Below are 12,290 nucleotides of genomic sequence, written 5' to 3'. Positions count from 1 at the left end.
CTTAATTAGCACTTCCAATCCTGTCAGACATGTGTAATTGATTTTATCCTGCTATCTATTGCCTCTAGCCTTCCTTCCTTAATGGAACTCTATTGTTTCCACTTTTTTCCATGACTGGGGAGAAGGGATGTCCTGCATATGTCCCAACATTCTTTGCAGCCATGATTGTGCCTTAGTACATAATCAAAGGCTGCCCATTCCCAAGGATAGTTTTCTGATCCTGCCTTAGTTTATTGCATCCAGGATTTGTGAGCCAAATTAAGATCAGCTAGTGTGCAAGCCAGGCTATGAATATTTTTGACGTTGCACACTGAGTCCTGGGATTCCTACTAATGCAGTGGATAACCAGTGCAAAATATTTTGCTTTACTGGGCAACTGGTCAGCATCATTTGTGAGTCACAATCAGGACGGGATTTTGAAATCTCTTTTCTGCTACCTCTTTAGGGAGGAAATTGACTGAGGGGGCTCTTCCACTCCATGGAATTGGCAGCCGGGTAGGACTACTTGGGTCTTAGTGCTACAGAGCAAGAACCAGCCAGGGGAAGCTTTATATCAGGGGTCCTCAAACTAGGGCCAGCGAGCCAGACACAGCCGGTCAACACAATATATCCAGGTCACGCAGTGGTGGGATTAAGCCCCGCCCCCTCATTTTCCATCCACTCCTTGTGTTGGCGGCTTTTCCCACCACCCTCAGCATCCTTCCTTCAGGCATCAGCCTTATATAGACCTTGCAGAATCTGGCCACAGATCTACGTAATTCTGCTCATTACTGCTCGCAAATGTAAGGCCAAAGGGCATGGATTGGTAGGTGGGAGAGGGCATGCTGGCAGAGGGGTGATGCGGTGGGTGGATTGACATGTGCAGGGTGGTAGGGGAGCGTGCAGGAAATCGTGACTTCGGAGCCCTTCCCAGGTGTTTCCTAAAACTGCCCTGCCCTGCATGGGAGACCGTGGCATTGGAACCTTCAATGGGTGTTCCCCAAAACCAGCCTGACCTGCACAAGAAGTGTGTGGCAGATTGCACCATCGGACCGTTTCCTGGATGTTTCCCCAAGCCAGTCTGGTTTCTGAGGGAAGGGCATGGGAGATTGCAGCATCGGAGCCCTTCCCTGGTGTTTTCTGAAGCCAGCCTGGCCTGCAAGGGAAGTGTGCGGAAGATCGCCAGCCAGACGACTCTGGAAGTGATGCATTGGCCACTCACGGGCTGGATGCAGGGCCTGAGGTTGGAGTGGAGGGAAAACAGGCAGCCCCTGTGGGAATGTTGCATTGGGGCACTGTGTGCTCTCCAGCCTCTTGCCCATCTCTGCTTCGATGAGCCAGAAAGCCATTGGAGTCTTAGCCTGTGCCTTTCAGGCCGGCCTCTTGGTTTCCACGGTGGCTTGGACCATCTGTCGCACTCTTGTCCTTCTGTCTGCCTGGGGCCTCGCATCTAGCCCGCGACTAGGGGATGCATCGCCCAGTGCAGCACTTTTCTTTGAAGCCAACCTGCTTGCCCACCCGCTAGCCGGACTGGCAAGGAAGTGGCATGTCACCTTGAAACCATCCTAATCGGCCTCCTGCCTGGCCACAAACGTTTGGAAACAAACAGAGGCTGCTGGTTGGAGCAAGGGAGCTGCAGAGCTGGGCTCCCACGGTTGCAAGTGCCAAGGCAAAGGTAGAAGAAATGGCTGTGTGGCTGTGGCGGAAAAAACCAGAGCAACACCAAGCAGCGTGGATGAAAAGGTCCAAGCGAGGCAGCAGCTGATCTCAGCGGTAACTGAACCCACCGCACTGATTTTCTCCTTACACCAAATGGCTTAATGGACTCAGTTAACAGGGAAAGCATCTGCCGCCTCACTCGCACCTTCTCATCCAAGCTCTCAGATATTGCACTGACTCTTTCCGCCACAACGACCCACTTTTCTTCCAATTCTAGCTATGCATTGGCATAAGCAGTCACGGGAGGTGAGCACAACAGTTTTCTTGCTCCAACCAGCAATCTCTCCCATGTCAAAAAGCTGGCAGCCGGGCAGGAGGAGGCTAAGGACAGTCACGGAACAAGTGCTAGGATTACCGCAAATTTTGTGGACCAGGTGCACGTCTGCTTCTACTGTGCCATAGTAACTTCGAAGGCTCAGGGAAAAAGTGGTCAATGAGGACTCCCTGTGCAACCAAAGATGCCAATAGCTATTTTTTAGGAAGTGCTGGATTAAGCACAATTGAACCTGGTTAATACATGGACGGGGCAGGAAATACCATATTTATTGGCAAGACCCGGAAATAAAAAAAAAACTTTTATTCATCTGTCATTTTCAATACACGTGTGGATTACAAGCTATATCAAGAGGGCTACTTCAAGATATAATGGGAGACTTTAACTACCCTGATATCAACTGGGAGACAAAGTCTACAGCAAGTAGGAGATTGAATAGATTCCTAACCAACTTAGCTGACAAGTTTGTCATCAAAAAAGAAGAGGAGGGAACTAGAGGAAAAACTATATCAACCTAATTCTTACTAATAGAGGAGTGATAGGAGGAGTTGAAGTTGCTGGAACCTTGGGAGAGTGACCACGTCTTACTGGAAGTCAAAATAATGCAAACACAAGCAACAGAATATAATCCAACAAGTGTCTTAAACTTTAGAAGAGCTGATTTTAAGAAGTTCAGAGCCTAAGCAAAATTTCATGGATTAAAATCCTAAAGGAGAAAACAGTGCAAGGAGTGTGGGAAATACTGGAAAATCTATATATATAAAAACGAAATGCCACTCATGCATCATCACAAAATCTCCAGAACCGTAAAGCCCCCAAAACTGCAAATGAAGCAAAAGAACTGCAAACACCTAGAAGCAAGCAAATACATAACCAGAAGTCAACATGGGTTTTTCAAAAGCAGATCGTTCCAAACCTATATTATATCATTCTTGCACAACGTGCCTAAATTAGCGGACCAATCAAATACATTGTATAATTGGATTTCGAAAGGCAGTTGACAAAGTAGTAACCTACTTCTTGGTAAATTAGAAAAATGTGGGATAGGTACATCAATCCACAGAGATGGATTCATAACTGGCTGACAAATCATACTCAAAGTGTATTCCTTAATGGGGCTATACCTATATGGAGAGAAGTAAGCAGTGGGTACCCCAAGGTTCTGCTTTAATACTCTTTAATATCTTCATAAATGCCTTTGATGAGGGTGTCGAACCGGAACACATCAAATTTGCAAACAACACCAAGTTGGCAGGAATAGTCAACACGTCAGAAGCTCAAGATAGAGAATCTTGATAGATTTGCACACTGGGCCGTACCTAACAAAATGAAATTCAATGAAGGGGAAGAAAGGGCTTTACGCTTATTCAAGAAAAACCAAATGTACTGGTACAGAATAGGTAGTACTGGGCTCAGGTAATAACTATGAGAGAAACCTTGAAGTCTAGAGGACAATCATTTAGATATGGGCGAGCAGTGGTCCAAAAAAGGCAATACAATAGTAGGCTGCATTAACAGAGATAGAATCAAGATCATGTGAAGTACTAGTACCACTTTATAAAGAGTAAGACCACACTTAGATAATTACAGACAGTTTGGTCACCATATCATAAAAAAGTTATTGAGACTCTGGAAAGAATGCAGAAAAGAGCAACAAAGAGGATTAGGGGCCCGGATGCTAAAATATAAAGAAGGGTTGCAGGAATTGGGTATGTCTAGTCTAGTGAAGGGAAGGACTAGGGGGGACATGTATTCAAAATGTTTCTCTCCTGTATGAATCCTCTGGTGTCTCACCAGGCTGGAATTCTTAATGAAACCTTTCCCACAGTCAGGTCATTCAGTGGGTTTTTCTACTGTGTGAGTCTTTTGTCTAACCAACCTGGAAGTGTGACTGAAACCTTTCCCACAATCAGGACATTCAATGGCTTTCTCTCCTGTGTGAGTCTTCTGGTGTCTCACCAGGATGGAATTATCACAAAAACATTTCCCACATTTAGGACATTCAAAGGGTTTCTCTCCTGTGTGAATCCTTTGATGAGTCACCAGGCTTGAATTCTGACTGAAACCTTTCCCACAGATACAATCAGGACATTCAAAGTTTTTTTCTTCTGCGTGCATGGTCTTGTATCTCAGGAGATGGGAATTTTTAATGAAGCCTTTCCCACAATCTGAATATTCATAAGGTTTCTCCCTTCAGTTTTTCATGTATTGTATCCCTGAGTTCTGCATAATCTTCTTATTCCTTCTTTTGGCTATCAGCTGCTGGAGGAGGATCAGAATTGTATGGTTTTCTGACGGAATGGAAAATATTCTGATTTCTGGCTTGATTTTCTTCCTTTGTCAAGGTTGCTTGTTATTTTCAGTTGTCCAGAGTGTTCATCGCCATCCTTTTTGTCTGTAAGATTCAAATAAAAATGTAACTTTGTTTATAAAAATGTTAGAGATGATGTGAAAAAAGAAAAATAGTATAGACCATTTTGCTTATAGAAATCCTCAGCTGCAAATAAGAGAAGAAAATACTATCTACAACCCCTCTGGTGAAACTCAACTCAAGTAGTCCTTAAACTACTGCAATTGCAACTGATATTTGCATCACTAAGCAGCTCAATCATTAAGCATAATGTCATATGACAGTGCTAACTTACATCTGTTCCTCTGTAGTTGTTAAGCAAACTACGGTGGGTTGTTCAAGGCAATTTCATATGACTGTGACTTGCAATTTCCTGCCAATATATCCACTGATTTTGTTTGTCAGAAGCTAGCTGGGAAGGTCACAAATGGGGATCATGAGTGTGCGATGCTGCGGCCACCACATATGTGCAACTCTTGGCAGAACCCGAATTGTTGCAACTCCCTTTCCTGCACCTTCAAAACCACACACTACTGAAGTGTAGTCACGGAACAAGTGCTAGGATTACCGCAAATGTTGTGGACCATGTGCACATCTGTTTCTACTGTGCCATTTGTCTGAAATGATACTTGGTCTCCTGTTTGATCAGGGCGTCGGAATAGAACACCTGCAAGATCCCTCCCAGTTCTGTCACAAACCCTCCAGTGATGGGAGCACCCACAACCTCTGGAGGGAAGCCATTCCCAAAGAATCCACCTTCACTTGGAAGAGACTTTTCCAATCTTCCCACCGGGAATAAAATTGCAGCCACCAGTTTCACAGCGTGCAGCACCAGTGGGCTTAAATTCGGGGAGGGAAGGAACCTGCAGGAGCAGCAGCTGAGATGCTTCAGCCCAGTTGCTTCTCTGCTTCCAGGACTCTCCTCCCACCCGCCCTCAACTCACCTTCCAGCTGCTGCTTCGACCATGGGAAGAGCACAAAAGCCACTCTGCACACCACTCTCCTCCCATGAGTGATCCGGAAGAGGAAGTTCAGCTGTTCCCAAAGGTGCTTTTTTCAAAAGGCATCTGGACTTTCTTTCTTCTACTTTTCCAGTCGCTTTCCAACCTTTCTAGCAATTCAGTACTCGATGGTTTTAACTCCTTTAAGCTCAACCACAGGTATTATCCGCTTTCTAGGCACAGGTGTTCCCTGTTTGAGCACCATCTCCAGATAGGAGGCAGAAAAACACCCTTCTTCAGTTTCTACCTAAGGCGTTTGCAAAAGGTTTCCACTGATTAAATGCTATCAAGTGGTTTTTACTTCCAGCAACTGATCTTCATAACTTAGCCTTAAAATGGGATGCTGCTCAGCTTACGAAGATTAGCTATGTGCCAAGCCCTAAAAGTTCATGAAGGTTTTCTAGAATTACACTTCAGCTTTCTTAGGGGTGATTCTCAGTGGAGATCAAAACCTGTCAGGCTCTGCTTTGCTGCTGCTGCGGCTGCCATTGAAACGGGGAGGGAGGGCATGGTATTTGGGAGGGGACTGCTAATTGTGCTGGAGGAAGTTTCTGGAGTTTCTACTGCCCGTCTTACTGCGCATGCGGAGGAGGGTTTCCGCCAAGGCCAAAGGTACCGACATTCCATCTTGGTGATACCTTTCGAAGTTATCTCACACCTGACACTTGGGAGAATTATGATTGGACTGTGCATGGGCTGCCAAAGGGTGGGGAATGGGTTATTCTATATATCATTTGGTTTCACGCCTAAATAATCAGACTTCGCTTTGCTACGCTTCTGTTCATTTATAATTAGTAAAAGTACACTTGATTTCTATCAATGGAGTCTTGTGGTTTTCTTTCCTGATTATCCAATGAAAAAGTGCTGACAATAAGCGAAGTCTCACACACACCCCACCAGGAGTTTCAACCTACCGTGGGGGGTGTACTCACAAGAAGGAACGAAGAAAATGTCATTGCGAGCGAGCGATGAAGAGGAGACTGAAGGGGTAACTGCAGACCCATCTTTACCTGAAAGGCTGGCTGGCCTAAGAGTGGAAGAGCCTGTGGTTCGCCCCCGATGGACTTTGGGAGTTGGGCAAAAAGAGGATTCTGAAGAATTGGATGCAGGAGTTACCAGAAGGAGACTAAATTACAACCTTGTGCATACACCTCTCATAAACTCACGGACATTGAGAGACGTTGGGCGATCTGGGAGAAAGAAGCGTTTGCTGTTCGTTGGGCTTTAGCCATATGGCGCCATTTCCTGGAGGGCGCTAAACACCCGTTTGAGGTGTGGACTGACCATAAAAATTTGGAGGCTTTGAGAACTCCCAGGAGACTCTCCCCTAAGCAGATGCGCTGGGCTCAACATTTCAATCGTTTTAATTTCACTCTGAAATACATCCCGGGGGGGAAGAACTTCATGGCTGATGCTTTGTCCAGACTCCCTCAGTACAACTGCTCTAAGCTCAGCGTTGTCCAGCCCGTTGTTCTCACGTCAAGCTTCGCTGCTCCTGTAGTTACTAGACAGCAAAGACGCTCTAAGGTAGACGTGTCTCAAGATTTTCTTTCCAACCTCAAGAAGGCCCTTCCTCAGGATGATTGGTTCCAGCAACATCAAAGTGAATGCACCATGAGGGATGATTTGCCATGGATTGGGGCAAAACTTTATGTCCCTACCTCTCTTCATCTGGTTGTCCTCCAACGGGCTCATGATTCCAAGTTAGCGGGGCACTTTGGATTCGTGAAGACGCTGCATCTTATCAAACGGCAGTTTTGGTGGCCCTCTTTGAAAAAGGACATTGAACTTCATGTTGCCGGCTGTCCCGTTTGTGCGGCCACTAAACGCCCGCCTGGAAAACCACAGGGGTTGCTCCAAACTGTAACTTGCCCTGTCGCTCCGTGGAATGAGATTTCTATGGACTTCATTGTCGAACCTCCTGAGAGCCAGGGGCACACAGTCATATGGGTGGTTACTGACTTATTCTCCAAACAAGTTCATTTTGTACCTTGCCCGAGGATTCCTTCTGCGAAGGCCCTCGCCAAACTATTCATTTCTCACATTTACCGGTTGCACGGAGTGCCTGAGCGCATCATTTCGGATAGGGGTGTGCAATTCACCTCTGTGTTCTGGAAAGAATTTCTTAAGCGTATTGGCTCCGCCCAGGGCTTAAGCTCTGCCCACCACCCTCAGACTAATGGGGCTTGTGAGAGGACTAATTCTGTTCTGGAGCAATATTTACGTTGTTTCATCAACTACCAGCAAGATGATTGGGTGGACTTGTTGCTGCACGCGGAGGTGGCTTATAATAATTCTGTACACAGCAGCACTGGTTTCACCCCTTTCCAAGTGGTGTTTGGCCAGGACTTTGTTCTTATTCCTGAAGTTCCTCTTGAGCAGCCACAGGTTTCCTCGATCTCTGACTGGAGTGAGCGTTTACGGCGTGTTTGGCCTTTGGCACTTCGTGCTTTAGACGCTGCGCATCGCAAGCATAAGAAGCAGGCTGATAAGAAACGTGCTGCACCTTATGAATACAAGGTGGGAGATCAAGCTTATCTATCCACAAAGTTCCTTCAAACTACACAAAAATCCAAGAAGTTGTGGCCTAAGTATGTGGGCCCATTTCCCATCATCAAGGTCATCAATCCTGTTTCGGTTCGCTTGCAGCTGCCCAAGAACCTCAACCGTGTGTATCCTGTTTTCCACGTTAATCTCATTAAGCCTGTTCGTTTTTCATCTTTACGTCCACCGGTGGATCCGCCACCTGCCCCCCTATTGATTGATGGTGAACAGCATTTTGAGGTTCAAGAAATTTTGGACTCTCACAAACGGCGGAACCGAATTCAGTACCTGGTGGCTTGGAAGCATTTTCCCCCGTCTCATGCCGAGTGGGTGGATAAGTCCCATCTCCGGGGCCCCCAGCTGCTCCGCCAGTTCTATTCTGCTTATCCTGACAAGCCCTAGTTGTCCCTACTTCCTGACTTTTTTCTCTCTCTCCCCCCCCCCGCGTTTTTCTTTCTCCGTTTTTGTTGTTTGTCTGTTTGTTTGTGTTTTGTCGTTTTCCAGATCTGACCACCTTTTTCCGGAGGAGGGCCGGATGTCAGCCTCTGCTTTGCTGCTGCTTCAGCTGCCATTGAAACAGGGAGGGAGGGCATGGTATTTGGGAGGGGACTGCTAATTGTGCTGGAGGAAGATTCTGGAGTTTCTACTGCCCGTCTTACTGTGCATGTGGAGGAAAGTTCTCGCCAAGGCCAACAGCACCAACATTCCATCTTGGTGATGCCTTTCGAAGTTATCTCACACCTGACACTTGGGAGAATTATGATTGGACTGTACATGGGATGCCAAGGGGTGGGGAATGGGTTATTCTATATATCATTTGCTTTCGCGCCTAAATAGACTTCGCTTTGCTACGCTTCTGTTCATTTATAACTAGTAAAAGTACACTTGATTTCTATCAATGGAGTCTTGTGGTTTTCTTTCCTGATTATCCAATGAAGAAGTGCTGACAAAACCTCTCTAATACCCCAACACTTTATGACTGATTTCCTGTGGCTCCCAGGGTTTTAGGGCATGGCAGCAGCATCAGGCACACACTCCAGGGGAACGAGCTTCACTCCTGCTTGCCAGGGCTGCATCCAAGAGCATCAACCATCAAGCTTCATTCTTGGAGGAGGAAATTTTATATCTGCTAAATGCCCGGTGTAAATTCTGTAAATTTACTTGCACTGAAGTCTCCCATTAGGTCACACAGAGAAACATATACAGCAGGGCATAGAAAATGGAGCCTAAGAAGGATGGTCTGACTGCCTACATATGGTAGAAGAAATATTCCCCTCCCCCCAAAAAAATGTAAAAAAAGAAGCAAAAATAGAATAGCCCATCAAACCACATGGCTAACTGATCACCAGGCTAATCTTTTTAGAAAGACACCCTGCAATGCCATTTTTAATACAGATTTAATAAGGCATGGATGGGGAGGATAGTGGATTTTGGTTCTGGATGCTGTTGTATGGAGATAAAAGAATAAAATAACTCAAAAGGGGATTATTCACCTATACTTTCAGTAGATCACAAATGAAATTCAAGCATTCTCTAAACTCAGCTTTTTTCCTAATATAGATTACCTTGTGTGCAATAAGGGATGGTGTATGCTTGAAGTAATGTCCACAGACTATCCAATTGAAAGATTTCTCTCGGGTGTGTGTCCTCTGGTGTATCACCACATTGGAATTATCACTAAAGCTTTTCCCACAGATAGGACATTAAAATGGCTTCTCTCCTATGTGAGTCCTCTGGTGTCTCACCAGGCTAGAATTATAACTAAAGCTTTTCCCACAGGTAGGACATTCAAAGGGTTTCTCTCCTGTGTGTATCCTCTGATGAGTCACCAGGCTTGAATTCTCAGTGAAACCTTTCCCACAATCAGGACATTTAAAGGGCCTTTCTCCTGTGTGAATCATCTGGTGTCTAACCAATCTGGATTTCTTACTGAAACCTTTCCCACAATCAGGACATTCAATGGCTTTCTCTCCTGTGTGAGTCTTCTGGTGTATCACTAGGTAGGAACTCTGACTGAAACTTTTCCCACAATAGAGACATTCAAAAGGTTTCTCTCCTGTGTGACTCCTCTGGTGTCTAACTAAGTTGGAATTATCAATAAAACATTTACCACAATCAGGACATTCAAATGGTTTCTCTCCCGTGTGAGTCCTCTGATGAAGAAGCAGATGGGAATTTTGACTGAAACTTTTCCCACAATCAGGACATTCAAAGGGTTTCTCTCCTGTGTGCGTGATCTTGTGTCTCAGGAGGTCGAAATGTGTAATGAAATGTTTCCCACAGTCAGGACATTCAAAGGGTTTCTCTCCTGTGTGTGTGATCTTGTGTCTCAGGAGGCGGGAATTTGTAATGAAACGTTTCCCACAGTCAGGACATTCAAAGGGTTTCTCTCCTGTGTGAGTCCTCTGATGAGTCACCAGATTGCTATGATGACTGAAAGCTTTCCCACAGATAGGACATTCAAAGGGCCTTTCTCCTGTGTGAATCCTCTGGTGTGTCACCACGCTGTAATTAGCAGAAAAGCTTTTTCCACAGATAGGACATTCAAAGGGTTTCTCTCCTGTGTGCGTGATCTTGTGTCTCAGGAGGTGGGAATTTTTGATGAAACATTTCCCACAGTCTTGACAGACATAAGATTTCTCCATTGAGTGAATCCTCTGATGTATTAACCAGGGAAGAATTATGACTGAAACTTCTCCCACAGTCAGGATATTGAATGGAAATTTCTAATGAAGCTTTTGTAGCTTTCTTCTTGTGTGAAGATGCGTCGATGAACCACAAGGGACCTGTTGTGATCATAGTTTTTGCCACATTCAGGTAATGTGTATGGCTTTTCTCCTTCGTGGAGCCTCTTGTGAATTATCAGCTGTGATTTACCATCTGTGCTTTTTCCACAATAGGCAAATGTATAGAACTTTTGCACAACTGATATTCTTGAGGAAGTCAAAAATATGGACAATGCCTTGTTTAGGGTGCTTTCATTCAAGCCGTCTTCTTCCTCACAGGGAGAGGCCTGTCTGCTCTATGTAGCTTTACTATGGATCTTTTCCTCCCAACAGACTTCCAGATATTTGCTGCATTTACTGAATGATACATAACCTCCCTTCGCTTTTCATGAAATGTATCCTTGAGTTCTGCATAACTGCTTTCTTGATTTTTTCTCTTTGTCCTAAGCTGCTGGAGGAGGAACAGAACTATATGGTTTACTGAAGGAAATGGAAAATATTTTGATTTCTGGCTTGATATTCTTCCCTTTTCAACATTAATTGTTATCTATAGTTGTTCCAAGTGCTTTTATTTCCATCCAGTTTGTCTGTAAGAATCAAAGAATAGTGTACCTTTAATTGTTTATAAAATTTAATTGGTTAGAAATGATGTGAAAAAAGAAGAAAAGTATAAACCACTTTTGCTCATGAAGTCCCCAGCTGCAAATAAGAGCAGAAAATACTGTCTACCACCCCTCTGGTGACACCCCCACTCAAGTAGTCCTTACTTAACCTACAGCAATTAGAACTGATATTTCTGTCACTAATAGCAATAGCAATAGCAGTTAGACTTTCAGCCCTCTCTAAGCGGTTTACAGAGTCAGCATATTGCCCCCAACAATCCAGCTCCTCATTTTACTCACCTCGGAAGGATGGAAGGCTGAGTCAACTTTGAGCCGGTGAGATTTGAACAGCCAAACTGCAGAACTGCAGTCAGCTGAAGTAGCCTGCAGTGCTGCATTTAACCACTGCGCCACCTCGGCTCTTCACTAAGCAGCTCAATCTTTAAGCATGTCCCATGACAGTGCCAAATTACATCTGCTCCTCTGTAGTTAAGCTAATTACTGTGGGTTGTTAAAGGCAATTTTATATGACTGTGACTTGCAATTTCCTGCCAGTATAACTACTGATTTTGCTTGTCAGGAGGTAGCTGGGAAGTTCACAAATGGGGATCATGAGTGTGGGATGCTGCCGCCATCATAAATGTGCATCTTTTGGCAGAACCCGGATTGTTGCAACTGCCTCTCCTGCACCTTGAAAACCACAGTCACTGCTGACATGCGGTCAAGGAACAAGTCCTAGGATTACCACAAATTTTATGGACCAGGTGCACATCTGCTTCTACTAGTAACTTTGAAAGCTCAGGGAAAAAGTGGTAAATGAGGACAACCTGCGCAACCAAAGATGGATTAACCACAATTGAATCTGGTTAATACGTGGATGGGGAAAAAAATACCATATTTATTGGTAAGACATGGAAGTAAGAAAACTTGCAAATGTTATTCATCTGTCATTTTCAGTCAAAATCCACGTCTGTAACATGGATTACAAACCATATCAAGAGGGCAACATCAAGTTGTTATGGGAGACTTTAACTGTCCTGATATCAACTGGGAGACCAACTACAGCTAGTAGGAGATTGAAAAGATTCTTAATCT

At 44.8% G+C, this 12,290-nt stretch overlaps 1 long non-coding RNA gene across 1 annotated transcript; it reads right to left on the bottom strand.

The window, feature by feature from the left end:
* Nucleotides 1-4,105: 4,105 nt before the first annotated feature.
* LOC116504812 lies at nucleotides 4,106-6,012 on the bottom strand. Its single transcript, XR_004254853.1, has 2 exons — nucleotides 5,267-6,012; nucleotides 4,106-4,367 (listed from the first exon to the last, which is right to left on the bottom strand). It is a non-coding gene; the product is annotated as an uncharacterized LOC116504812 (long non-coding RNA).
* Nucleotides 6,013-12,290: the final 6,278 nt, after the last annotated feature.

The sequence above is a fragment of the Thamnophis elegans genome, chromosome 2, assembly GCF_009769535.1.
Source record: "Thamnophis elegans isolate rThaEle1 chromosome 2, rThaEle1.pri, whole genome shotgun sequence".
NCBI lineage: Eukaryota > Metazoa > Chordata > Lepidosauria > Squamata > Colubridae > Thamnophis > Thamnophis elegans.
The sequence above is the reverse complement of the archived record's forward strand: the minus strand, read 5'-3'. Positions and strand labels throughout refer to the sequence as shown.